At 43.5% G+C, this 27,432-nt stretch overlaps 1 protein-coding gene across 4 annotated transcripts in view; it reads right to left on the bottom strand.

Moving 5' to 3' along the window:
- The window catches only part of DLG2 (discs large MAGUK scaffold protein 2), a 904,765-nt gene that overhangs the window by 580,798 nt on the left and 296,535 nt on the right, over positions 1-27,432 (bottom strand). The window lies entirely within an intron of this gene.

Here is a 27,432-nt window from a genome sequence, read left to right as displayed (position 1 = left end):
ACACTCTCTGGCAACGGTTACAGAGCGAACAGGCTGATCCACAGAAGGACAAACTGCTGTACATCTTTGCAAACAACAAATCAAAATATTTTCTTTCCATGGAAGATCAGAGACAAAAGGGCCAGATGTTCCTGGAGATTTTTCTTCCTAAAACAAAAAAACACAGAAGCAAAAGAGGGGAGGGGAGCCAACCCTTTGCATGTGGGTGTCTCAAAGGCTCCCAGAAAGCAGACTCGAAGGCACATGAAGTGCTCCTGCTATTTACTGATGATTTTAAAGAGACAGATTGGGGGAAGGGGTTGTGTGGAAACTCAGCGGGAACAGGTGGCCCATTACTCTTGCTTCCAGCGTAGGAGTTCACACTCTTCATGAAGGAGAAACATCAAGCAAGAGTTATGATTCCTCGTAACCTTTGGGGCACCCAGGGATCTCAAGGCTGGGGATGGGTGAAACACCCCACTCCCAAGCAAGTCCATTAATCTGCGCCCTCCTTTTCTCTGTGTTTTTGCTGAATCAATACCCACCCTATTTGTCTTCTGGTCGCCCAGAGCATTCTCTGCTGGTGCCCTCATGGAATACATGAAGTCAGCTCTTTGTTAGCAGAAACCAGGCCAGTTCAGGGGAGCCAGGCTGAATGAGCACAGCAACTCTTCTTGGTAGGTCTTGCCCCCACGAGGCAGTTGCAGAGGCTGAAGATTGCTGCCTTCCCACAGCTGAGTCTCCTCTTCCCCCAGGTCCTTCCCAAGCAATCTGAGACTCTGCCAATGTGCCTGTCTCTGCTCCTCCTGCTTCACGCCTCTCCTGGTTCTGTGAGACCGGGAGGGAAGGGAGCTTGTCACAGGAGGAGGGCGAGATACCCATGACTGTTCACCAGCTAGACTCATCTCTGCCTCTTGGCCCCACTCTTCTCTTCCTTCAGCTTCCAGTTCTGATTCTGGAACTCTCTCTCTGCCACAGACTCTCCCTGCTCACTAAACCCTTCACCTTCTGACATCTCATTCTCCCAGTTTTCTCCTTCTGATGACTCCTCATCGTCACACCACCCATCCCCAAGCTCTGAGCCTTCTTTCCATGGGGGGGTCTCCAGCTGCTGTCTCCCACTATTCCTCTGTGCCCAGCCAGACCATGCCATCGATGCTGGTTCAAAGCCTTGATTGATCATCCAGCAGATGACCCAATGCCTATGACAAACCCTTTACATCTGTAACCAATAAAGTCGTGGCCTAATATGAACCATACAAAGTTGTCATGAGTGGTCTTCCAGTCAATGGTACCTTGCAGGGCAGCGGGCTTATGACACCTAGGCATGCAATTCTTTTCTCACAGAAGAGAAGCTCCAACATTATTATGTTTTCAACATTTCTCGGAGATTTACCTTCCCTCAAGCCTTCTCAAATTAGTCTATTTTATCTCTGGAGTTTTTATGCGCAGGTAAGCTTTTATGTTTTAATACTGGTTTATGATCTGGGTTCTATTTTATTTTCACTTTTAAAATGCTGCTTTATTGTTCTGTTTTACTGTATTTTGTATTTTTATATTCTATTGTCAGGTGGCGTTTTTACTGGAGGTAGAGCTGGGGAAGACATCCTGTCTGGAATCCCGGAGAGCTGCTGCCAGTCAGTGCCGACAATGCTGAGTTATATGGACTAATGTAAGATAGGTTCCTATGTTTCTAATGGAATCAGCAGATGATGGAGAGGGAAGCAGAGTAAACAGAGAAGTGATACATAGTTGTTTCAACTGCATGTTCTGAGATTTAGGTCACAATTTTTTTAAAAAAACCACAACTAGGCATTTTCCAAAAGCAAAAAATAAATAAGTGGTGGGTGGAGGATTAGACAAGGACAGTGATTTATTGGGGACAGGTACTAGGAAATGTTGAATGTCCCTGCTGAATAAAGACAGATGGAACATACACATCACTTCAATTGAAATAATAATGATTACCCTAACGGAATGGCAATATTCAAAATCTGGGCGATTGCATTCTGAATATTTCGTGCATCTTGAATTCTAGAAAGCTTTGATGTATTTCCTTCAGTTTTATGAAATCCCAATACAGCCTTCTCTAGTCAGGTAATTAATGGTGACACGAACGTCCCTTGAATCAAAAATTAAATTACGTGCTTAGTGGAAGTTAATGTCCCTGAAATTAATTTCGGAAAGCAATTTGATATACACGAGGCTGTTAAACAACGACAGCAATGTTTAAGGTTGATACTAGGGGAGGAGCTAGAATCTGCTATTGTGGTGCCTTATTTGGTGTTAGGGTCCATAGCTGCTAGGGTTGGCATGCAACGTCTACACACCTGCTTGGGATGAAAAGTCAAAGTGACGTTTCTCTCCTGGCAATTTTGTAAAAATGGCATCCACTGTGAACTTTGTGGACTGAAGGCACTGTTCCAATCGTCTTTCTGCTAAGGCAGAAAGGCAATAGTGGCTGGGGACAGAGAAGAAGCAGAGGGCATTTCTTGGTGGGATGGGTGAGCTTTCTGAACAAAATGTTATTCTTCATATTAATGCTCCTATCCAAAACTTCAACTAGCGCAGTATGTGGCTGCCTGGTTATTTGTTGGAACCACCATGTTACACCTGGCAGTTGATTGCATGGCTTGGAGGCAGTGCTCTATTGACCTCCATAAGTCACATCACTGCTGTTTGCTGGAAGGTAGACCGTGAGGAGTGGGCAAGTGGTGAGGTCAGCGTGGTAGAGCCAATCCCGTGCTCCCACCCTCCACTTCCCAGGAAGCAGCAGTGACTAACCAAAGGTCACCCCATCCCAACATCCAATACTGGTTACACCTGTACTGTACCAATGCATCTCAAGCCCAAAGTTAGAGTGCTGATGATGACTTTTAATGCCCTAAACAACTTTAGACTGAGTTAGCTGAAGGACTGCCTGTATTCATATTAGCTTGCCTGTATGGGACCTGTGAAAGTGGGTAAGATTGGGGAAAACATGTTGGATCCACAGTTGTATATAACACCGGTCTTAAAAGACCTACATTAGCTCCCAGTACATTTCCAAGCACAATTCAATATGTTGGTGCTGACCTTTAAAGCCCTAAATGGCCTCGGTCCAGTATACCTGAAGGAGTGTCTCCACCCCCATCGTTCTGCCCAGACATTGTGGTCCAGCGCCAAGGGCCTTCTGGTGGTTCCCTCATTGTGAGAAGCAAAACTACAAGGAACCAGGCAGGAGGCCTTCTTGGTAGTGGTGCCCGCCCTGTGGAATGCCCTGCCATCAGATGTCAAAGAGATAAAGAACTACCTAAGATTTAGAAGACATCTGAAGGCAGCCCTGTTCAGGGAAGTTTTTAATGTGTGACATTTTAATGTATTTTTAATCTTTGTTGGAAACTGCCCAGAGTGGCTGGGGAAATTATTATTATTATTATTATTATTATTATTATTATTATTATTATTATTATTATTATTATTAAATACTGTTCCACCGGACATCTGACACAGGAGCTGACACAGGAGATCCATCCTATCCCTTGTGGGTTTTAGAAAGGCCTTAAAGACTTATGCCTTTGCCATGTCCTTTAGTAATTACTGGGATCTGAGTTGCATAATTAATATTTTAGCCTGGTTTGGATAATGTTTTCACTGACATATTCTTAGCTCTTGATTTTTATTTTTATTCTTTCCTCCAAGTACCATTTCTAATATTGTTTTTAAATGATATTTTACTGTAAGCTGGCATGTGCTTTTAAAACACTGTGAGAAGACTCAATTATAAACACATACAAGCATATTTCTTCAGAAGCTATTAACTTTGATGGCATTAACTCGCAAGTATGCATGCTTTTGATTGCAGACTCCTTTTAATTTCCACTTCATAGTTATGTAAAGTTCTACATGCAATATGCTCATTGTAGAGTAACCTCCCTACTTTGACCATCATCCACTGGTTCATTGCGTTGCGGGGGGCTGGACTACATGAACCCCTGGGGTCCCTTCCAACTCTACAATTCTATGATCTTGAGTTGGGGGCTGGCTGCTCCACAAGTTTCCAACCTGAGTGGTACATTGGTGAAACGAAGGTTAGCTCTCACCCCCATGCTTCATTACAGACTTTGGGGACAGATGTACAGTGAATCTAAGCACTATCTTATCATGGTAGTTCAGTATGGGGAACCTGAGTGGTCAACTGGATCAGAGATGCTCATACTCTTGCACGGTGCCTTGGAGAGTCCTCCCTCCCTCTGATGGAGGGCCATCAGCTAAGGATTAAAACAGTTGTTCTCTGTGGATGATGGCACACAAAACAGAATCGGTCCACTGCTCTGCTGCTCAGTGGAAATTTCAGTGACAAAATTGAACAACTGTGTAGAGCAACGGAGGGGGGATTTGCCTTTGCTCCTGTATCTGCTGGCAGAAGCCTGGGGGAAGGAATAAGGAGGTAGCACTACATAAGCTCTAAGAATGGGGAATTTCCCCTCCCCTTAACTCTACAGACCTAGAGGGAATATTTCTAAAGAAAAGAAGGCTCCTGTTTCCATGGTAACACAGAGCTGGGGCCCCCTTACAGTCCAAATTTAGCAGAATTATGTGTGCTGGTTTATTCAGCAGTCTCCTCTTCACTTGAGGCTACGGTGAAACCACTAAACTCATTATACTTAGGATGGCAGGTTGAACAGGAACGAAGCTGACAGTGTGGCCCGTTAGTCCAGGGCAGCGGCTAAAAATATCAATACACACACACACAAGCACACCACTCCCAGTATGACAAACGACCGTTGGGGAACTGTGAGGAAATTTAAAAATAAAAATAAAACGAGGTTGTCAGCTTTAGTTGGTTTTAGGGGTAGATTAATCAACTAAAGCTTCAGTTGATTAATTGGTGGGATTAATGATGGAGCACACTTCTCAAAAGGTTGAGTTTGCTCGTGTTACTTCGGGAAGCAATGGGAAATTAAACATTTTCTAATGACCTTTGTGTCCAACAATGAATTACATGTTTTATAACTAACTGGAATGGAAAGAGCGCAAAGGGCCCAAAAGTTGCTGGCGCTTCAGCAGTGCTGATGAAAAGGCCCTGCGATGCAACCTCTGCCTCTCTCCACTATAGCCAGATGGATAGAAGAGAGTTAAGTGAGGGATCTTCTGGAGCTGGTCTCACAGCTTGATGGAATAGCTGCTGATAGGAGATACGAGCTAGAAAATAGAGCATTTTCCCTTTGCAACCTTGCATTCCGAAACCCACGACTGCCTAATCAGATCTGTGAGTTTTGTATATTTTGATAGCAAGTGCCCTTTCCCCATTAATGGTGGGAAGAATGTGCCCACGCCATTTTGTGTTGTGGTTTCTTTTTCCTGCTCTTTACTAGCTGGGGCTGAGGTGAGTTGCATTGCAAAGCTCCTGAGATGGGGACAAATCGGCGAAGACTGTGGAACAAGTAACACCTTGTGCAGGGAGTTACCGTCGGGTAATATAAGAAGACAAATGCAAGTTCAGGACATTGAAACAAGCCTGGAGCCATTTATCTGGCTCTGTTTATTCAGAATGTAAGTCCTGCGACATTTTAGAAAGAGTTGACCTTTCCAGCGGGGGTCCTCTGTGGCTATGAAACAATGGCCAATTCTTCACTGCTGTCTTTGGAAAGTCATTCTGTGCTGAAGCAGTTTGACTCACTTTAGCCTGCTCTGCAATATTTCTGTTCCCTTCCTCTTTAATGCCAAAAAAACCCCCAGACCTCTTATTCTCTCAAAAGCAGAAAATCGTGAGGAAAAGGAAGATTTTTCAAACAAGCAAAGCTATCAGCTTAAGTGTCTATTTGCCCACTGACTGAGATGTTACCCAATCTATTACAATTGGCCTTCACTATGCTTTAGTTGATTAATCTGGCAATTACACTGATTAAAGTTAAAGCTGCACCAACTATTATCTAATCCTGAAATTCACTTTGAGCACATTTGACGGAGCTTAATAAATTAGTGAAGCAACAGTAAGACTCTCCTTGCCAAATATTTCAGCATTGTTTTCTTCCTTTGCCCTTACTGTCCAGGACTTCATTTGCCCTCACTGCCTTGTAATTCTATGGGTTGTTATGAACCACGTGATTTTGTCTGTGGGTGTCTGTGACATCATCGCACCTGTGACATAGCACTGTGACATCACTGAAAAGAAATCACTTAAGTCACACCAACTAACAGGATTAAATGACAGTGAAGGATAGCGATGACAAGTAAGAAGAAAGAAAAGGAAGCTAAAAAGAATGGCATGGAAATAATGTGACTGTTTGCAACAAGTGCTAAGAATTACTGAAAATAAAAACCCTCACTTTTTGGCACTCACAAAGTAGTTCTCGCAGCCCTACAAAAGACTCTTGTTTTAAAAGAAAGGAGGAACTTCAGTGTATAAATGCACAATTAAGGTGGGCACCTTTGCTACTAAACAGTAGCATTTCCATGAACTGTTGTTAAAAGACTTTAAGGATTTTCTTTAGGAAAATAACTAATGAAAGGATGTTCGCTCATTGAAAATTCAGCAAACAGAGTCATTAAAAGAGGGGTGTTTTGTTTTGTTTTAATGAGAATGATCAAGGCAACAGCAGAGTGAGATCGAGGATGCAAATTTATGTACACAAATCAAACCCCAGAAAGGCAAAGTCGCTTTGCACTGAAGCAAGTGATGAGATTAATTTATGCCTCGCTTTTTAAATACCATATCCATGTCAACAATGTTATCTACTGGGCAATTCAGAACAGAATAATCAAGATCTTCCATATTTATTGGTTTTGAAACTGTAAGCTGTTTTACACACACACACACACACTGCCATAATGTAACAAAGCAGCTGTTTTCAAAAACCAGTATGCTATAGAGCACAAGAGGTCTCAAACCAGAGACACTAGCATATACGCATCAGGACCACCAGCCTTGGTGATATGTATGTCCATTTGGCTTCCAAGTATTTACCTGCATGCTAAGATCCTAAAAGTTCTTTCACTCAAAGAGGCAACTGGGTGCAGAGGACCTGGGAGACCAAGGTTCAAACCTCCACTCAGCCACAAAGCTCACTGGATGCCACTGGGCCAGCCAATGTATCTCAGCCTAACCTACCTCCCAGGGTTGTTGTGAAGGCAATATGAAGTAGAGGAGAACCATGTACACACCTTGGCTGGTCACTGTAAGAAGAAGGTGCTGATCCAGCAGGCACTTATTGTGTTCTTAACACTCTGTGGCAGTTGTTCAGATGAAAGTTCCACATATTAAAGTGATTGGGGTAAGTCAGTTCCTTAAATGAACTGGTCCCATTAAGGGCTTTGTACACCTATAGTAGGGGACGTGGTCTAAACCACGCGTTATGGTCTAAACCACAGAGCTTCTTGGGCTTTCTGGTCAAAAGGTTGGCAGTTCGAATCCCCACAAAGGGGTTAGCTCCCGTTGCTCGGTCCCTGCTCCTGCTACCCTAGCAGTTCGAAAGCACCCCAAACAGTGCAAGTAGATAAATACATACCACACCAGCGGGAAAGTAAACGGCATTTCCGTGCGCTGCTCTAGTTTCGGTGTTCTGTTGTGCCAGAAGCGGCTTAGTCATGCTGGCCACATGACCTGTAAAGCTGTCTGTGGACTCAGCCTGTGAAGCGAGATGAGCACCGCAACCCCAGAGTCATCTGCAACTGGACTTGACTGTCAGGGATCCCTTTACCTTTACCTTTTTACACCTATAGTAAGACCTTGAACTGACTGAGTAACCAATTGGCATCCAATGCTGATATTTGAGCATAGGTGCAATATGATGACAGGGCACAACAGAGGACGAGATAGTTGGACAGTGTTCTCGAAGCTACCAGCATGAGTTTGACCAAACTGCGGGAGGCAGTGGAAGACAGGAGAGCCTGGCGTGCTCTGGTCCATGGGGTCACAAAGAGTCGGACACAACTAAACAACAACAACAATTCATTTTATAAGAGTAGAAGCAAGGAAACGTAATGTGGGAGGCAGCTATGAGTGTTGGACTTTATGACAGGAAGCCACAGTGTTCGTGTTTTCTTCAAATAGCATTCTCCCTGCACCACTGTGCTCTCTCTACATCTCTTTCCTTATGCATACACTCAAGATGAATGACCCTTCATTTCTTATCAGCCCTGCAACCCTCAACCAGCAGTAGCTTCTCAGCCAGGCACATTTTATGAACAAAATGAAAGGTGTTTATCTCCCCCCAACCCAAGCTAAAACAGATTAATCATGTGGGTTTCCTCTTTAAAAGAACTGTATCTGTCTCCTGCACCCTGCCCACAGCACAATTGAAAAGTTAATCTGCATTAAGCATAGGCTTCTTTAGCTATGCCCACGTTAACTAGTTGTTTGTGACTACTGCTCCTGTACTGTTATCATCCCTTTCCAGCTCTGTGGGTTAACACAACACTCATGACATCATCCTGTTTCTGAAGTGAAACTGAGGTTATGCAGCACAGGGAAATGGGGGGGGGGGAGAGAGAGACATAATTTAGACACAATTTGCATGCAACAGGCATATGCCAATTCCAGTAAGCAACCAAAAATGTTACTGACAGCCAGCTAATTAGGAAACTAATTGCAGTAAATGTCATCATTGGCAGCACTGACTACCAATTAGTTTCCGGGACCAATTCAAGGTGCTGGTTTTGATCTCTAAAGCCTTAAACGGCTCAGGACCGCAATAGCTCAAGGACCGCCTCTTTCCATATGAACCTACCCAGACCCTGAGATCATCTTTTGAGGCCCTTCTTCGTGGCCTCCTCAAGAGGGTGGCAGCACAAGAACGTGCCTTCTCTGCAGTGGCTCCCCGTCTGTGGAATGCTCTCCTCAGAGAAGTTCACCTGGCGCCTTCATTATGCACATTTAGACGCCAGGTAAAAGCGTTCCTTTTTAAACAGGCCTTTGGTGAATTTGACTGACATCCTATGCCCTTTTAAAATGTGTTGTTTGGGGGGGGGGGTTATTGGGTTGTTGTTTTTATTTTGATGATATCTTTTGTTGTTTTATATTTTGATTTTGTCCTGTGAAAGGCCCTGAAACCTCCAGGTATAGGGCGGTATATAAATTCAATACATAATCATCATCATCATCATCCAAAAATTGCCTTCCATCATCAACAACAACAACTTTATTAGTTATACCCTGCCCATCTCGCTGGGCCTCCCCATTCACTCTGGGTGGCTTCCAACAGGATACTAAAAACACAATAAAATTAAAACAAATGTGTTTTAGGAGTGGGGGAAGTCGCCGAACTGATTTCAACATAATGTTTGAACTGGGCTGTAGGCAGCTTGAGGACTTGGGGCTTCTAGGCCTTTGTGTCCTGAAGGTTTCCTGTTAGGGTGTGTGTCTGATATGCCCCCTTGCAAAATTTCGCCTGCTTATCAAAACTAGTTTGACTTCCCTAGACATTCCTTGGAATTTCTGCTTGGCAACCCGAGGAAGATCTCCTGTGTATTGAGATATAACATCCAGTCCAATATTTTCCGCTCTCGTGGGCAACAGATTCTGAGGCCTTGTGCTCTGCTCACTTTGCTGAAATACCAAGGTTTGAAGCTCTGACCTTCTGCTTGCAGCACATGTGTTTCTTCATTGATAAGAACAGATCTAATCTATGGGAAGCCTGCAAGCAAGACCTGAGCAGAACAGCACCCTGCCCACCTGCAATACCCAGCGGACGGCATTTTGAAGTATACTGCCCTCAACAATGGAGGGAGACTATAGTCATCATGGCTAGCAGCATGGAGAGCCATAAATAAAAGCAGAAATCCTTGCGCCAATGGAATAAGTTAGTTGGATGCCACCCACAAAGTGCATTCAAAGTGGTGTGTAAAAATACTTAAATAAGGCACAAAGTATTTTTGCCCACCACTTTGAATGCACTTTGTGTATAAAAGCGGGAGATCAAAACAAATTGAAAATAAAATGATGGAGGCCTTAAGAATTATGGACGCATGAAGAGTCAGGGAGGAACTCTTCCCACCGCTGCTCATTCTTTTCGTCTGGGTCACCTAGTCCAGTTAATACGTGTTGTTAACCAATGAGTTTCAAGCTGTTCCCCTTACTTCATAGACTGGGAAGCTAACGCAGTGTGTCTCATAAGCCCCTGGGTGTGGGATTGGGGTCAGGTTCCTGTGAGGCTGTGGCTGTTTATCAGCCTCGATTCCCCATCTGTAGTATGGCGACCGCAGAGACGTACACTAAGGGTTGTTTGAACAGATGAATGAAAAGACTACCGTGATGCACTTGGCACATTTTGGCAGTGCAACGTAGCAGATATAAATAATAATTAGGAGCGCATCCCCACATTTTCAAGACTAGGTCAAATTCCACAGAATGAGTCAGCTTCTTTTTTGCTAAGGAACCGCAAACATTTCCCCACCAGCCCTGCCACGGCTTTACATGGGATAACTTCCTGCTTTCCTTGGCCCTTGCCTCCACCATCTGCTGGGATAGACTTTCTCTCCAAATAAACTCCCCAAATGAAAAGCCTCACATCTGCTATCTGTATTAACGCCACTTCCTCCCTCACTTCTGAAAAGACAGTGTATTCTTTCTGGCAAACCACAATTCAAAGGGCGATTAAACTCATCCTTTGGGATACATTTGCCGCAGGATGTAAAACAAAAACTTCTGCAGAGCTTCTCAGAGCGCCCAGGGACTGTTTCTCACCTTTGGGGCTCCCATCTTTGGGAAACAAAGCCCGCCTCCTTTCACTTTGGTTTGTACAGTGTGTTGCTGCTGTTTTTAACTTTAATCCACTGTTTATCTTTTGGGCTCCTTCCAATAGCATTTGTCACAGCCAATTTTTCCACTATGGCTGCTTGGAAAATGATGTGGCAGCTACTTAACGCAGTGGATCTGGATGCTGAACCAGGTAGTAAGGGCATTATGAAAATGTGAGTTGGGGGGGGGGGTTGGATTCCACCCTGCCCCTCATGCTGAGATTTCTCAAAGGAGAATTTTGAGCCAAATCAATAGGGGGTCACCAGTGAAAGAGGGCAAAAGAAAAATCATTATTTGGGGGGAGGGAAGCTGAGCCACACACACACTATCACCCCCCCAATAATCCGCCATTCTGCTTATTCTAGCAGTAGAAATCCTAACCATGTCTTCACAGAACACTGGAGCTTCCTGTGTTGATCAAACTAGGGTGTAGCCCACCCACAATTCTAATATTTTACAACACGGCTGAAAGTTTAGGTAGCACCTTGTTAACAATTATGCGTGGCAGCTTTAAAACTACTCAGTCCAGCTTCCAGTCCTGTCTGGGAGCCATCCCCATGGAGAATAGTGGGAATAACTTCTGAGTATTTCGAGGAGTTGTAGATGGCATTTATAAGTGCTCCGTATTTCACAAGCGTCCAGTAAGGCTGGTAGTATGGAATCCTCGAAAGATTCCATCAATGGTGTCTCCGAAAAATTTACACATCACTTGGGAAGACAGGTGAACTAATGCGAATGTACTGGAAGAAGCAAAGATCACCAATGTCGAAGCAATGATTCTTCAACATCAACTTCGTTGGATTGGTCGTGTTGTTCAGATGCCTGATTATTGTCTTCCAAAGCAACTACTCTATTCCAAAATTTAAAAATGGAAACCGCAATGCTGGTGGTCAACAAAAGAGGCTTAAAGACTCTCTCAAGGCAAATATTAAAAAAATGTAGTATAAACACTGACAACTGGGAAACACTGGCCTGTGAGTGCTCCAACTGGAGAACAGCCTTTCCCAAAGGTGTCATGGGCTTTGAAGACGCTCGAACTCAGGACAAAAGGAAGAAATGTGCTAAGAGGAAGGAATGCTTGGCAAACCTTCACAGTGATCAACTTCAGCCTGGAAACCAATGTTCCCACTGTGGAAGGACGTGTGGATCCAGAATTGGCCTCCACAGTCATTTACAGACTCACTGTCAAAACCGTGTTTGTGGATGATGATCTTACTCGGCTATGAGTGATCGCCAAATAAAGAAAGACTTCTGAGTAATGCATGGTTATTGGGACATTAACCCACACCAGAAATTGTCATTGCAGGGCCCCTTCTAAACCAAGGTTAGACACTTTTCAGTTTAGATATGTGCCAAGTACATATGTGCGATGCTTTTGTGTCTCCAGATAGGACATGGGAATGCCCCTGTCTGAAACCCTGGAGAGCAGCTGCCAGACAGAGTTGACGTTACTGAGCTGGATGAGCCAATGGGTTTGGCTCAGAATCAGGCAGCTTCTTATGTTCCTGTGTTTGTATTTTCACTTCCTGAACTGATGCATTAAAAAGAATAATCAAATAGTAATGCAGAGCAATGAAATAATTTAACAACCAGCAGAGGAAAGAAAAACAACTGACCAAGGAGAGACACCCAAAATTACCAAGGGTCTGCCTTTCCTTTCCTTACAATTGGCTGAGGAAGCCTGCTTAACAGAGGAAAACTGACAGCTGTGTTTAGAGAAGTACTTGCTTCACAGGTTCTCATCCTGAGCTCTGTCAGTTCTAGTCCAAATGGGACCTCTGGACAGGGAGGGAAGGAAAGCTATCCACTCTTAAGTGCCTTAGAGGAAAGCAAGGAGACAGGTGGTCACTCAAGTTCCTTCCCCTTCAGTTAACTTGACTCCACAGGAACATTCCTCCCTGCTTGAAATGAGGGCAGCAGAAAGTCCTGGAGTAAAAAAATGGAGGTGAATTTCAACACCCAGGCATTCCCTGAGCTCCTCCCAAAAAAATAAACATCAGATGATGGTGTTTAGGAAAGTGAAAATGCAAACACTGGAACAGGCATAGGCAACCTCGGCCCTCCAGATGTTTTGGGACTACAACTCCCATCATCCCTGACCACTGGTCCTGTTAGCCAGGGGATGATGGGAGTTGTAGTCCCAAGACATCTGGAGGGCCGAGGTTGCCTACACCTGCCCTGGAACATAGGAAGATGCCTAATTCTGAGAACTTTAAAAAATAAAACTCTAAGGGCTGCATTCGCTTCTGGGCAGCTTTCTGAGGGCCACATATGAGTGGTTGGTGGGGCCGGAGGCAAAAGTGGGTGGAGCAATGAATGCCACTTTTACCTCTGCAGAAGAGGCTGTTTTCTACACACACTCACACTCCTCTCTATCCTGCAACCAGGCTGACCCATCACAAGCAGGAAAGGCATAGGGTCAGAGGTGGGTTTGACCTGGGAAGAGGTCCGAGTTTGCCCATCCCTGACTTAGAGCCTCCCCAGAGCGGTAACATAAGACAAAGTTTCATAATATTTTATTAAGTTTCCATTTCATAATATATAAAGTTTTATTGCTTGCAGTAGTACCTTCGATATATGCTTCTGCACCTCTTGATCAATAGCGTCTCTTTAAAAAAAACCAACCCAGAAAACAGCAGGCATCAAACTGAAACAGCAGACCAACTATTCGCTTGTCTTGTCAATGGATAGCAGACGTTTCTAATGCTGTGCAGTGGGAAAAAATAAAATTATGGAACCATGTCCTTAAGGGAAATGTCTTCCTTTCTCATGGTGCCTATTGACTGAAAAGCAAAGTATGACAAATCATACTCCCGGCTTATTTTCAAGCCTTCCCCACTCTCAGCTCTATCAAAAGAGAGACTCAATAGCATCTTCCAGTGATCTTTCCATTGATGAACTCCATACTTGGGCGGAAGAGGGCGGGGGCTGCCTCGTTTTATCTCTTTTATATTTGCAGCATTTCCCCCCTGTTATGTCAGTTTAATAGAAGATTCTGATTCACTTTATTAGCTAATAGAAAAATGTCCATAATTAGGAAGGACAGCTTGTGTGGGAAGAGAGGGCTTTTTGTATAATTTATTCCTTGCATGTTCCTGCTGCCCATTTTTCCTGAGCTCGAAACGACATTCATCTCCCCACTCTATTATTACAACAACTCTGTTGTGTAGGATGTACTGTAAGATATTGGGTGGCTTTGTGGCTGTCGTTGTAAGCTCTGGTGATGGTCAGGGATTTGAACTCGGGTCTTCCTGGTCTGTTAAATGATCAAACCACTACACAAAATTGACTAGTGTTGAAAGGACATGTGGCTGGAGGAAGGCATTGTGGGTGAAGCAAGGACTCAGAGTGGGCAGCTCAAAATGCAAACACCCCCAATAACCATGTTGGATATTATAGATAGAACAGACACTGTTGTTGTTGTTGCTGCTGCTGCTGCAGGTACCACATTGATATTCAGAAGTTTGGAAGTTTCTTATTCACTTGGCCCAAAATCCCTCTTCCACCCAATTTATTACAGTGGTAACTTTGTTTAGAACCATAATCCATTTCAGAGGTTCGTTTGTAAACCAAAACAGGTTGTAACCCAAGGCACGCTTTTGCCAATGGTGTCTCTAAAATTTTTTTGTTCATAATCCCCCCCAAAAGTGGGTTGTAATCCAAAAAAAAAAAAAAAAAAGATTGCAAACCAGGACACGCACTTCCGGGTTTGACGTGTTTGTAATCTTAAACGTATACAAACCAAGACATATGCAAACCAAGGTACCACTGTATAGTATTAGAACCTTCTGCTACACTCTAAACTTCATTCAGTGGAAGCCAGTCTATTAGGGCAAATGGGGCACTGCCCCACCAGCCTCAGCCTTTCCTTAGTCAGCCCACACCTGCCTGATTTATAAGCCCTGGCTGTCCATTTCCTCCTCCCCAGTCTCAGTGTTACTGTTGTGGAACTCAGCAAGCAAGAGGATGACTTGGCTCTGTCAGTCATTGGCTGTGGCTCCACCTATTGCTTGGCCTTCCTGCCTTCTACCCTAGCAGTCACAAACCACTACTGACTTCATTGTTGCTGCCCAGGCTTTAACCAAGTGGTGTTTTCCCCCATAAACTTTCTACCTACAGGGAAGGCCTTCTACAGATGTACTCCAGTACATCTCTCATGGAACTCCTAGACAGGGTGGATGTTTCAGGAGGAGCACTTTAGAGTGAGCACTCATTTCACATAGGCACCATGAGCAGACCCCTAGCCAAACCTTTTGCGGCAAGAGCCAGAAATTAAACACATTGTCATTCATTTTTATTTAAGGCATTTGTATACCGCTTAGCAAAGCTAAGCGGTGTACATAGAATTACTGAAAATGAAATGATAAAAATGCAGCCTGGTGTCCCTGGAGCAGCCTTCATGAAGCTGGTGCCCTCCAGATGTGTTGGACTACAACTCCCATCATCCACAGCTGGCTGTAATAATAATTTTAAAAATCCAGAGGGATCTTTTTTTTTTTTACCTCAGAGTAAAACACTCCTTCAGAAGCTTATTTTTTTTAAAAAAAAAGGGAGGGGGGAGACCATCTCAAGAACCATACTGAAAAAGCAGCAAAACAAAAAAGGTTTATTCTCCCCATGTCTATGATTGCAAAAGTTCGAGACAAAATTCCCAAAAGGCAAGTTGAAGAATCGTGTCTGATTTGCAGGAAGGTGGTGAGGACAGTTTTTCACCAGTACCCAAGTTTTGAAAGGCTAAAGTGGTTGGCTAAAGCTACAGGGAAGGAGTTTTAGCATATCAACTACCAAAACAAATAATGAGGAATATTTGCATTTGGGCTGAAACATTAGGGTTGCCAGCCTTGCGTATTGTGCAATCAGTTTATTGATTCAAGGGCAACATGTGAAAAATACCTTATGCAATAAATATTTGGGGGAGCAACAAGTGCGCCATTTTCAACCACAGTGTGATCAAGTAAAGCATTCACTGTTGGTAGATATTATAATAATGTTACATTCCCCTGAAAGGTCTGGACATAGAAGCATTGGGTTAAGGCTGCATATCTTGTTTATTTGCATCCTGTCCTGCTATAGCCCACATTACCTCTCCAAAGTAATGTAATTTTGATGTAATGTTACTTGGCTCTGATTTTTATATCGTTATAGGTTTGAATGATGAGGCAGTTACTGCAAGGAGGTCTCTGTGACAGCAAAAAACTCAAACATTAGGGTTGAAGCAATATGTTTCAAATGACTTTGTCCCCTAGTATCTGCAAATTGCCCCTTTCCCTATGGACTTTCGTGGATATGTTACAATCAGCAGTGGGAACCCTCTCAATACTTCCAGCACCCTCAGACTTTTGCAGGGTGGCAACCCCAAAATTGTGGATTTCTCTCCCCTTCACTGCATCACATTTGTCATATTATGAAGATGAACCTCTTTACTCTTGCCTTTGACAACTGAATTATGGGACAGTACCCAATGAAGTAGATCAGGCATAGGCAAACGTGGCCCTCCAGATGTTTTGGGACTACAACTCCCATCATCCCTGACCACTGGTCCTGTTAGCTAGGGATGATGGGAGCTGTAGTCCCAAAACATATGGAGGGCCACGTTTGCCTATGCCTGAAGTAGATCCATTGGTGCAAGGAATTTTGCTCGTGCAATGAAATCCCCACCCCCTCCTCTTCCCATGTGCCCCTCTGTCCCCCCCCCCCAAATCACTGCTGGGGGAACCCCCAGGACAGATTTAGGGAGGTAAAAGTGTGCATGGGGAAAAGAGGAAGGCAGAAAGTTCGACTGTGCAGCCAGAAGTCCTTGCACTAGCAATTTGGCTGGCTACTGCCCATTCTTTTATGACCCACCTTATTCTTCTGAGGGTAAATTGTTTTAACTGATTTTAATCTTGTATTTTTATATCGTTGCCACCTGGGTGCACTGAAAGCAGGTAAGAAAGGGGGAGGCTAATCCTACACTCTAGGCTCATCTCTTAGGCCCCATCTGCACTATACAGTTAAAACAGTATCATACCACTTTAAACAATTATTAGTTCCCTCAAAGAATCCTGAGAAGTGTAGTTTGTTAAGGGTGCTAAGAGTCATTAAGTAAAGGTAAAGGGACCCCTGACCATTAGGTCCAGTCGTGGCCGACTCTGGGGTTGCGGCATTCATCTCGCTTTATTGGCCGAGGGAGCCGGCATACAGCTTCCGGGTCATGTGGCCAGCATGACTAAGCCACTTCTGGCGAACCAGAGCAGCGCATGAAAACGCTGTTTACCTTCCTGCCGGAGCGGTACCTATTTATCTACTTGCACTTCAAACTGCTAGGTTGGCAGGAGCTGGGTCTGAGCAACGGGAGCTCACCCCGTTGTGGGGATTCGAACCGCCAACCTTCTGATCGGCAAGCCCTAGGCTCAGTGGTTTAACCCACAAAGCCACCCATGTCCCACTAAGAGTCATTAGGAGACCCCTATTCCCTTCACAGAGTCTCAGAGTGGCTTAATGATCAACCCCTCTTTCTCAAGAAACTTGTTGGGGAAGTAATAGGGTCTCCTAACACCTCTCAGCCCCCTTAACAATATTCAGAGCACTCCTGCAGGGATGTGGGCCTTGGCAGGTGCCCCAACAATGCCTGTCCTTGACACCAGTTATGTTTATTGCAGTAAGCACTCTGTGATACTCCAATAGGGATGGAGAGAACATGCCACAGGTACAGCATGTTCAGCAGGAAACCCATGGCGAGTTCAGCATGTTCCCATGCTCCCGTACTCTCTACCCAACAGGAAAAGACAGCCAAAGAATTGCAGGGTAAGTCTGAATGATAAAAAGTTACAAGCCTTTTCATGACCTTATGCTTTATATACCTTTGCTTACACAAGGAGTAAGATACTGCAGTGTAAACGGTAAGAAGATCCGTTTACAACTTTGAATGTTAACTTCGCTTGCATTCCATGCTGAGTCTGGATTTATTGAGTTGTGAAAGCCCGGGGCTATAGAAGCAAGTATACAAAAGAGAGTGTTACAATATGAGTAAGCAAGACGAACAGGAACTGTATATCCACTATACAGCTATATACATACACACTTTGCACATCGGTCAATGCACTTACAATTAAAATGTCGATTAAACTCTCCAAAGAGAATGCAGTATCTTTTTTGGGCAGTTTCTGTATCGTTATACCGAAAAAAGGAAGACTAAACAAGAGACCTATCGTCCACTGCAGTTTATCACCATCAGCTGCATTCAGTGACATTGCTCTGATTTATGGTGCTACAACCACAAACAAAGCTACCATCAGTGCAATTTCCCCCCAGTATGCCATCTAGCATGCAAGTGATCTTTTGAGAGAAAGAAGGTGGGCATTTCTCATACACAGATCAACAAGAATAAGGGGAACCTTTTTGCCTTTCCTACGCATCATGCGCGTAAACCTTGCATTGCCGCTGATATTTGTGAGTCACCCTGCAAGCTTTTTCTGGCTGAAGAGTGGGATAAAAGATGCTTTAAATAAACAAACAACTGGAGTTCAGGGCTTGAACAAGAGAATCTTTCCTCTAGGACTCTAGCTGTCAGGGTTTGAAACATTAAATAAACCCACTTACTGTGCTACCTCGGGTTAAGAACTTAATTCGTTCTGGAGGTCCGTTCTTAACCTGAAACTGTTCTTAACCTGAGGTACCACTTTAGCTAATGGGGCCTCCTGCTGCCGCCATGCCGCTGCTGCACGATTTCTATTCTCATCCTGAAGCAAAGTTCTTAACCCGAGGTACTATTTCTGGGTTAGAGGAGTCTGTAACCTGAAGAGTCTGTAACCTGAAGCGTCTGTAACCTGAAGTGTCTGTAACCCAAGGTACCACTGTACTTATTTCTATTGAAATTATTGCCCATGTTTCTAAATAAATACAGACAGAGAGAGCAAGGTAGCACTACATCACCTAAGTTTCATTACTCATGACCACTTTTAAAACTACAGTGGTACCTCGGGTTACAGACGCTTCAGGTTACAGACACTTCAGGTTACAGACTCCTCTAACCCAGAAATAGTACCTCGGGTTAAGAACTTTGCTTCAGGATGAGAACAGAAATTGCGCAGCAGCAGCAGGAGGAGGCCCCATTAGCTAAAGTGGTACCTCAGATTAAGAACAGTTTCAGGTTAAGAACGGACCTCCGGAACGAATTAAGTTCTTAACCCGAGGTACCACTGTATGGGATTTGCTCCCACATGAGGTAGGGGTGACCACCAGCTTGGAGAGCTTTATAAAAGAAGATGGACCAGGGAGAAGAGTCGGTGGAAGAAGATTGGAAAAGTATATTTACAAAAATATAGCAAAATTAATGAATGTTAGAAGGATGCTGGAATGAAGGTATTTGGTTTTAGCAAAATTGTAATAAAGAATTAAGTAAAAACTGATTGATAATGGGCCAAAATGAAAAAATTTAAGGTTAGACTGTTAAGATAAACTATAGAATAAAAATTGAGAAAGATGGAAAGAATTTGCTGAAATAGGTAATTGAACTAGAATACAAAAAAGGGAGGTGTGAGGAGGCCGATGAAACAAGTAAATGAAAGGTAAAGATATGGAACACTGGATGTGTGTTTTAGTGTTTTTGTTTCTTTTTGCTGTTTTGTTGTATTGTTTTTCTATGTTTCTCTTTTTATGTATTCCCATGGGCATCTGTTTGGCCACTGTGGGAAGAGAGTGCTGGGCTAAGATGGGTCTTTGGACTGATCCAGCAGGCTCTTCTTATGTTCCCATTTTATGTTATGCTCCAAACCTCAGAGATCCGGCAGTGGAGACAACAGACAGAACTCTGCAGGGGCACCTGTAACTTCACTGGTACAGTGGTACCTCGGGTTAAGAACTTAATTCGTTCCTGAAGTCTGTTCTTAACCTGAAGCACCGCTTTAGCTAATGGGGCCTCCTGCTGCTACCACGCGATTTCTGTTTTCATCCTGAAGCAAAGTTCTTAACCCGAGGTACTATTTCTGGGTTAGCGGAGTCTGTAACCTGAAGCGTCTGTAACCCAAGGTACCACTGTAATAATAATGAAACCATTTGAATGCTTGGTGTGTGGAAGGAGTTTTGCTGATAGAGGAAACATTATAAAACTGTGGCGGGGTATTGCTTTTGCTCGTTACTATGGTTTGCATTTTGGGGTTTTTATATTGTAAACTGCCCTGTGATCCTCAGATGAAGGGCGGTACAGAAATTTAATAAATAAAATAAAATAGCCAGCATTTCCTACCACGGAATATTTACCATACACTGATGTTGGTTTTTACATGTATTTTTGGTTGGAAAAAATCAAAGAGAAACAGGTAGATATCAAAATACAGCTAGGATTTTCATAGGTAGCAGTGCTATTTAGCCTTCCCCATAATGTGTTGTTTGAAAGAACAGAGCACATGCTGCACTATGTTTTACTAACTTGCTTCTAATCGGATATGCTCTTGTAGGCTATCATTTTCTGGCTTGTACTCAGGAGCTATGTGCCCCTGTCTGAATATGAGAAAAAAAACAATTCCATCCCATTTGAAACATTTCTAGCTATTATGTTTTATTTTTTCACTGCCCCCTTTGTGCACACAGCACTTCTACTGGTTTTAAGGTTAATACGGAGGCCGAGGAGGAGGAGGAGGAGGAGGAGGAGGAGGAGGAGGAGAGCCTACTAGAGGCAAAACAGAAGAGAAAATATGGGGACTGAAAGAGGAAACAAGGACCAGATACATACATTGTAAATTAACGAGTGATGATGACCAAAGTTTGCAAAGAATTTCCACCGCTTGCAAATACTATTCTTTGTTATGAGTTGGACACCCTTATTTTGAGATTTGTCCATAATCAATAATGAGATATACTTGGAACTGATGCCCGACTTTTATGCCTGCATGATCAGCATTCTTCGGACCAGGCTGGTGAAGCTGTTAGCACATATTCAGCACTTGCTTATTTTAACCCTGCTATGCTGTCATGAGAGGAAAGTGTCCTTCCTCCCTGACGGATGGCTTTTCAATCAATCTCAGTATATCTCATGGCCCAGGATGAGAGGGGGTACTTGATTCCAAGCTTCAAACCATCAAGTCTTTCTGCCTGCCTCCAAAATTCCCACTTCTGCTGGGAGACTCCACACTGTCCATTACTGGCATTGGGCTCTAGTTCCACATAGGAAGGAGTCTATAGAGCAGGCATAGGCAAACTTGCCCATCCAGATGTTTTGAGACTTAAATTCCCATCATCCCTAATGTTATGTGCTAAGCTTGGATCCTAGAACAATAGGCAGGTAGGATCCTAGAATGCAACAACCTGATTGGCCTGCAGGAGCAGCGCAATCAGACCCCTAGATGAAGTTAATCAGCCTATTAGGCCGGTAGGGTACTAGGATGCAACAACTGATTGGCCTGCAGCAACAGCCCAATCAGGCTCCAGGAGGGAAAGATAATCAACCAATCAGACGGTACTCATTGTGTAAATAATGTACATAAAGCCTGAGGTTTGGGGGGAAATTCAATCACTGTTCCTATGAGCTGAAATAAAGAGCATGAAATTACTTCTCGACTCTGAGTATATTTTACCTGACCACTGGTCCTGTTAGCTAGGGATGATGGGAGATGTAGTCCCAAAACATCTGGAGGGCCAAGTTTGTCTGTGCCTGCTATAGAGTGTGCAGCAAGGGAGCAAGCACCCTGCAAGCATGACAGACATCCATGAACTGATAGGTAAGACTGCCACCAACTCTGCCGGACCTGATGGTGCCACTTCCATGTTCCAGCTGCCAATCAGGAGCCACAGTTTCATGGTGAGCAACACTATTTTTTTTTTATTTCACAGAACACATTTACCACTTGCAGTTGTTTAGGAACTGCACTCTTCTGCCTCCACTTTGCAGTTCCTAACTGAATGCTGAAAATATGGGGAACATTATGAACCAATTTTGAACCTGGGCAGGGGAATATTTTTTTTCAATCCTTCATGGCAGAAACAATTAGTGGCCAAAATATGATGTGAGCACAAGGCAGCTTGCATATTGCTAGAACACAGATGCAGACAACCACCCTGTATGTGGCCACCCTCTTTTTCTCTGTCAAGACTGTATGATGTGTACTTTGCCCTGCATGTGAGTCACTTTCTGCATGCTCAGTCTGGCAAAAGTCCTGGCAAGTGGGTTGCTTTAATACTTCATCATTAGTCCACACCATGTGTTTTGAGCCTTTGGTCCAAAGTTTCTGCAGCAGCAGCAGCTGATAACCTCTGAACTACCAGTACACAGTCTCTTACTGGAATCAGGAAACCAGCAGACAGCAGCCAGGCAGCTCCATTGAGAAAATGGGCCCTGAGATTTGTTTCAGTACCATGGACAGCTCAAGAGTGGGCTCACTTGGGGAGACTGGCGAACTAATGCCACTGTACTGAAAGAAGGAAAGATCACCAGTATCGAAGCAATGATTTTTCAAAATCATCTTTGTTGGAGTGGTCATGTTGTGTGGATGCCTGATTATAGTCTTCCAAAGCAACTACTCTATTCCGAACTTAAAAATGGAAAGTATAATGCAGGTGGTCAACAAAAGAGGTTCAAAGACTCTCTCAAGACAAATCTTTTAAAATGTAGTATAAATACCAACAACTGGGAAACACTGGTCTGCGAGTGCTCCAATTGGAGAACAGACTTTACCAAAGGTGTCATGGGTTTTGAAGACGCTCAAACTCAGGACGAAAAGGAGAAACGTGCTAAGAGGAAGCCACGCTTGGCAAACCCTCACCATGATCAACTCCTGCTCAGAATCCTATGTTCCCACTGTGAAAGAGTGTGTGGATCCAGAATTGGCCTCCACAGTCACTGCTAAAACTGTGTTTATGGATGACAATCTTACTCAGCTACGAGTGATCACCAAAGAAGAGGCTTCTGGAAGAAGAAGGGCTAGAACACATAAATGATCAGCTCAAGGAAGCTTTCCTTTTGCCTTTGATGGCCCTCCATTCATTACAAATGGAGCACAATTTTGCACTCAAATGTGGACCTGTTCTATACGGACTGAGTGGGGACATGCAAAGCTGCAGGTCTTACTCATGATCAAATTAGAAAGAGAAGCAAATGCAAGCAGGAAGATTGTACATGCTAATGGTCCTCAAGGACTCCAAAACCGATGTCCTGCAATACAAAAGGAAAGCAGAAGGCAAAACACAATCACAAATACAGGAATGTATTTTTCCCCTCACACACATATGCCGCTAGCAGGAAAAGCTAAGTGACTAAGAGCTGCTGAAGGGTCTAACTTTTGCTTTGTTTCCTGTGCTCAGAAGTGCGTGCTGGCCTTTAAAAGCTTTCAGTTGCAATATAATTTCCTATTGTTTATTCATAGCTATTAACAGTTATCCCAAACACTGAGTGAGAGAATGAAAAAGGGGGGAAAGACAGACAACAGGTAGCCAGGATCACTCTGTGCCAATCTAATTAACAACAATGCCAGCCTTCAACATAAGCTTGGTATAGTATGTCTTAGGAGGAGTGAAAGCAGGGGGCACCTTTTACTAAACTCTGTTTAAATAAGCAATTTTCTGCGGCAGGAGAATAAAACAGGAATTATTGTATGTGTAAGCAGCAATCACTGCCACCGCAGTCAGCCACCCCAAGGATAACCCAAAGGCTATTCTTCTCCATTTTTCTCTTTTCAGGGATGGAAAAGTGGCTGATCAGTTTTATTTAAATGAAAAGCAGAGCTGCCACCCATTTTTGCCAGAAAAGATGTGTATTTCAAGGCAAATTTGGCAGTTCTCTATTGAATGAAATATCATTTCCTGAGAAAGGGAGGATGACAGGAGATGGGAAGCTATGTTAAGGATCAGCATATAATTCCTTTTGATTGCTACATCCATGGGATTTTATACAAAAAAAAAAACCACCTTGAAATCACAAATTGAGCCCTGATACAATCAGAGTTACACTCACATAAACTCCTTACCACAGGTCGAGATCTCGCTGCCTTTTATTTTCCCCCCTCAAAGGTGACCTGAATTGTAACTTATTGATCTGCACATGTGTACTTGGTCCCGCTAATGCTTCAGTGAGTCCCAAATTCAGCACAGAATGTCCTGGTGAAGTCCACAAAGATTTTCCAAGGCATGTCATGTCATGGTCTTGATGTCCCCAACCTCGGTTGCTGTTGTCGGACGCCAGCACCCATCAGCCCCAGCTTGCAAGGTCCATCAGGGCCAATGGAAGTTATAGTCTAAAACATCTGGAAGGCACTGGGTTGGGGGAAGCTGATGGAGGCATGCTAAAACATTCACAACAAGACTCATTGAACATGTGAGCATACAACTACCTCTGCCTCAAATCAGCTAATGTTGCCTTCAACTTAGTAATAACCGTCTTGTGAAAGAGGTTCTCATCACATCATCCTAGGCACGTGAAAAGAAAGATGGTGTGTGACCCACGAATCTCTACAGGACTTTCCCCATACCATTTTGTTTAGTAAACATTCCAACCAAAGGCATTTCAACACTATACCCCCCCAAAAATAGCAAACCCACACATAAACTATGAACAAGTAACACAAACATTGTAAATGTACAGCATGGTTTTGACCTAAGAACAGTTTCCTCCTCCCTCAAATGGATTGCCAATATGCAAAGCATAAATTATCCTTGTTCTTCCTATTGGGAGATGAAACTGGAAGGACTGGTGTTAATGAAATACCGTAAGATAAATTTATTTAAGAAGAAAAGGCGATCAGGCCGTCTAAAAGAAAATTATATACATCTGAGATCACTCTTTAAGCTAGGGTTTCCACAAACCACATGCCAAGGCATGTGAAGCAAGCTACGCTGGATTTTGCAATCATAGTTTAAACCACCCCATTGGCTACATCCACAACTCTTCACCCTTTAGAGCAGGGAATCCCTGAGTCGCATAAATCCCTCTCCTTTCTGCCACTGTAACAGCAATGACATCATTCCATGGGAGGGAGCAAGAGTGCACCAGGATTCCCTAATGCAGGCTGTGTTAAATCTGACAAGCATCAAGGAATCCCAGAACGTAAAATTGCATCCCCTAAGCCGGAGATGAGGGAACCTGTGGCCCTCCAGATGTTGCTGTACTACAGCTCCCTTCATCCTTCAGCCCTGGCCATGCTGGTCCAGGCTGATAGGAGCTGAAGTCCAACAACATCTGGAGGGTTCCCCATCTCTCTGCCCCAAGCATGGCCGACTCGGAAAGAGGAGGATGAGAAACCAGGGGGCAATGCTAACTGGTTTACCCACAGCTGCAAGTTCTGGAAACTGATTGAAAATATAAAAGGGATTAATAAATTTTAACTATAAAGTGGCAAAATGTAAAGTTGCAAAATTGTAAGGTAAACCTGCAGCAGTCCTGACTGTATTTATAAAAGGCCAGTTCATTTTTTATTTAGAATTCCAAGCTTTAATAATTAATTCCATGCATTAATCACTCTCACTCCTCCCCCTAATTTAGAGATATCTATGATGTATACACCTCTCTGGTTTTTAATATTTCTATGCTGCAGTAAATGTCAGAAATTTGGTGAAAGTTGGCACTTACCAGCAATTTGAAGAAGCAGTACAGAAAAGTCCAGGAAATATCTGAACTTTTACCAATAAATTGCAAAGCCAATCTCCATCGTGTACAGTACCACAGGTATAAAACTTCAGAAATAAGTTATGTTAAAAAATTCAGCTCTGTAATTTCCTGCTGGGATTTGTATACTCTCACCAACCAATGTCAACATTCAACAAGTTTCTGACATTTGCAGTAACATACAAGGTATTGTCCTTATCAGACTTGAGTGAATGTGCCCTTTATTTTCACTAAAAGTAATAAAAAACTTGCAGAAGTAATATATGCACATATATATAGGTATACTCAAAGTAAAGCCAATGTGGAGTGTCCATAAAAATAATGGCAATTGTATATGTTCAGATAAAGCCAAGGGGAAATAGCAAGGGATTTAAATACACATTAATATTAATATACTTGAACAAGGGATTTATGAACACATTAATATTAATTTACATGGTGTATTAATGTTACTGGTAGAGTGGACCAAGGGAAATCAATGGTCAGTCAATGCACACAGTCTTCTTTTGTACAGAATTCCTGGAGAGGCAATGCATATTACCCTGTCAATGTAATCAATCAATGTAAACATCTGTAATCCATTCACATTTTCTGGCATCACTTGGAAATTACGCATATTGCCCAGGTAAACTGCAAAATCCCCTGTTGGTGCCATTAATTCATACACATTACCTGCTCCTTTATGGGATTGCATACAATCCCCAAACCTGCCAACTTGCATTAACAGACTGTATTTCAGCGAATGCCCAAAACTGCTGCGTTTCATGGATGTCTCGAAAAAAAGAGACGTTCCCCCAACTTCTTGGACATATGCCAGTGAATGCTGTCAGCCGCATTCAGGAGACAGTTAAACTTCAGAGGTCTGTCTCTTGAGTTTTTAAGCATTCATGGAACTTGCCTGAGATTGACAGCATTCACCACATTCCAGACACTCAATGTAACATTTCATTCCTTCTCTTTCTGATGTCCAGGCTGTGAGTGCCGGCGTTCATGTAGCCAAAATGGTACCACCCACACGCAAGAGGGAGGAATAAGCAGGGGGAAACAATCCTCAAGACAACTCAAAAGAAACCAACACCCACACCACCACAACAACAGCCCAATGAGAACCGAGCATGCTCATTAGCCACAGAACGCAGAATTGATTGTTGTTTGGGGGGGGCAGGGATGTAAACCAGAAAAGTGGGGTGGCTGGAATGAAGACTCTGTTATCTTGAACTTCAAACTGTACCGTTTTGTTGAAGGTTGCATTTACATCTCCAAAATGTCCATTGACGAAAGCAATACTATGACTACATTAGCCTCACTAAACCAGCGATAGTAGCTTTGCCATCCATACAGTCAGAAAACAAAACTTTCTCTTAAACAACGGAATAAACATCCTGATGGGGGGACTCGTTTGCCGAGCTTTATCCATCTCCCCCCTCCCTACTGAGTTTCTACCTTTTTTAATGTGAGACCCCCCACCACACTGTCCCAGAACAGCAGCAATACTTCCCCAATAGGTTGACAGAAGACGGTAATTCATTTAAATTATGCAACTCTATTCCCAATTGCTGGCTGGCCCACTTCCTCATCTTACGGCAGAGCGCCGTGTCACCCATCCTTTCAGCTTGGCTTGCCCTCGGTTGGGGACAAGGAAAAATATTCAGCAACTTTTGTGTTGCAAGTTGTTGGGTTGGGGGGAGGTTAATGAAGAAAAGCCAACACAATGTGGATGTCAAAAGCCTGATCAAAGTGACCGAGGAAGCCAAAAGGATTTCTTTCTTAAGCATTGGGGGGCCAGGCAGTCCCCCACCACCACCACCACCTCAACATATTGCTCGTATTGCCGGACACATTTCAGCATTTGGCTCGTATGCATTTCGTGACAAGCTAGAAACAGACTGGCGCAAGAGTCTAGCTACAGCAGACAGATCTCTGGTTTTTCCAGACAGATCATCAGCAAGAAAACAAGCAAGCTCATAGCACCGGAGGCACGAAGGAAGCAAAGCTGAATGAATTCTGATTTCTTCGCCTTAAACCCAAAGCAGCAAACTGGCATAAAACAGGAGCCTCCAGAGTCTCATCCGTGGCCTACTGGGACCTTTACGAAAGAGAACAGCCCCCCTTAAAACAGAAAAAAAGCCACACACACACACCAAGCTAGCCTGTTATTCTG

This window comes from Podarcis liolepis (assembly GCF_965112155.1).
Source record: "Podarcis liolepis genome assembly, chromosome: 4".
Taxonomy (NCBI): Eukaryota; Metazoa; Chordata; class Lepidosauria; order Squamata; family Lacertidae; genus Podarcis; species Podarcis liolepis.
The sequence above is the reverse complement of the archived record's forward strand: the minus strand, read 5'-3'. Positions and strand labels throughout refer to the sequence as shown.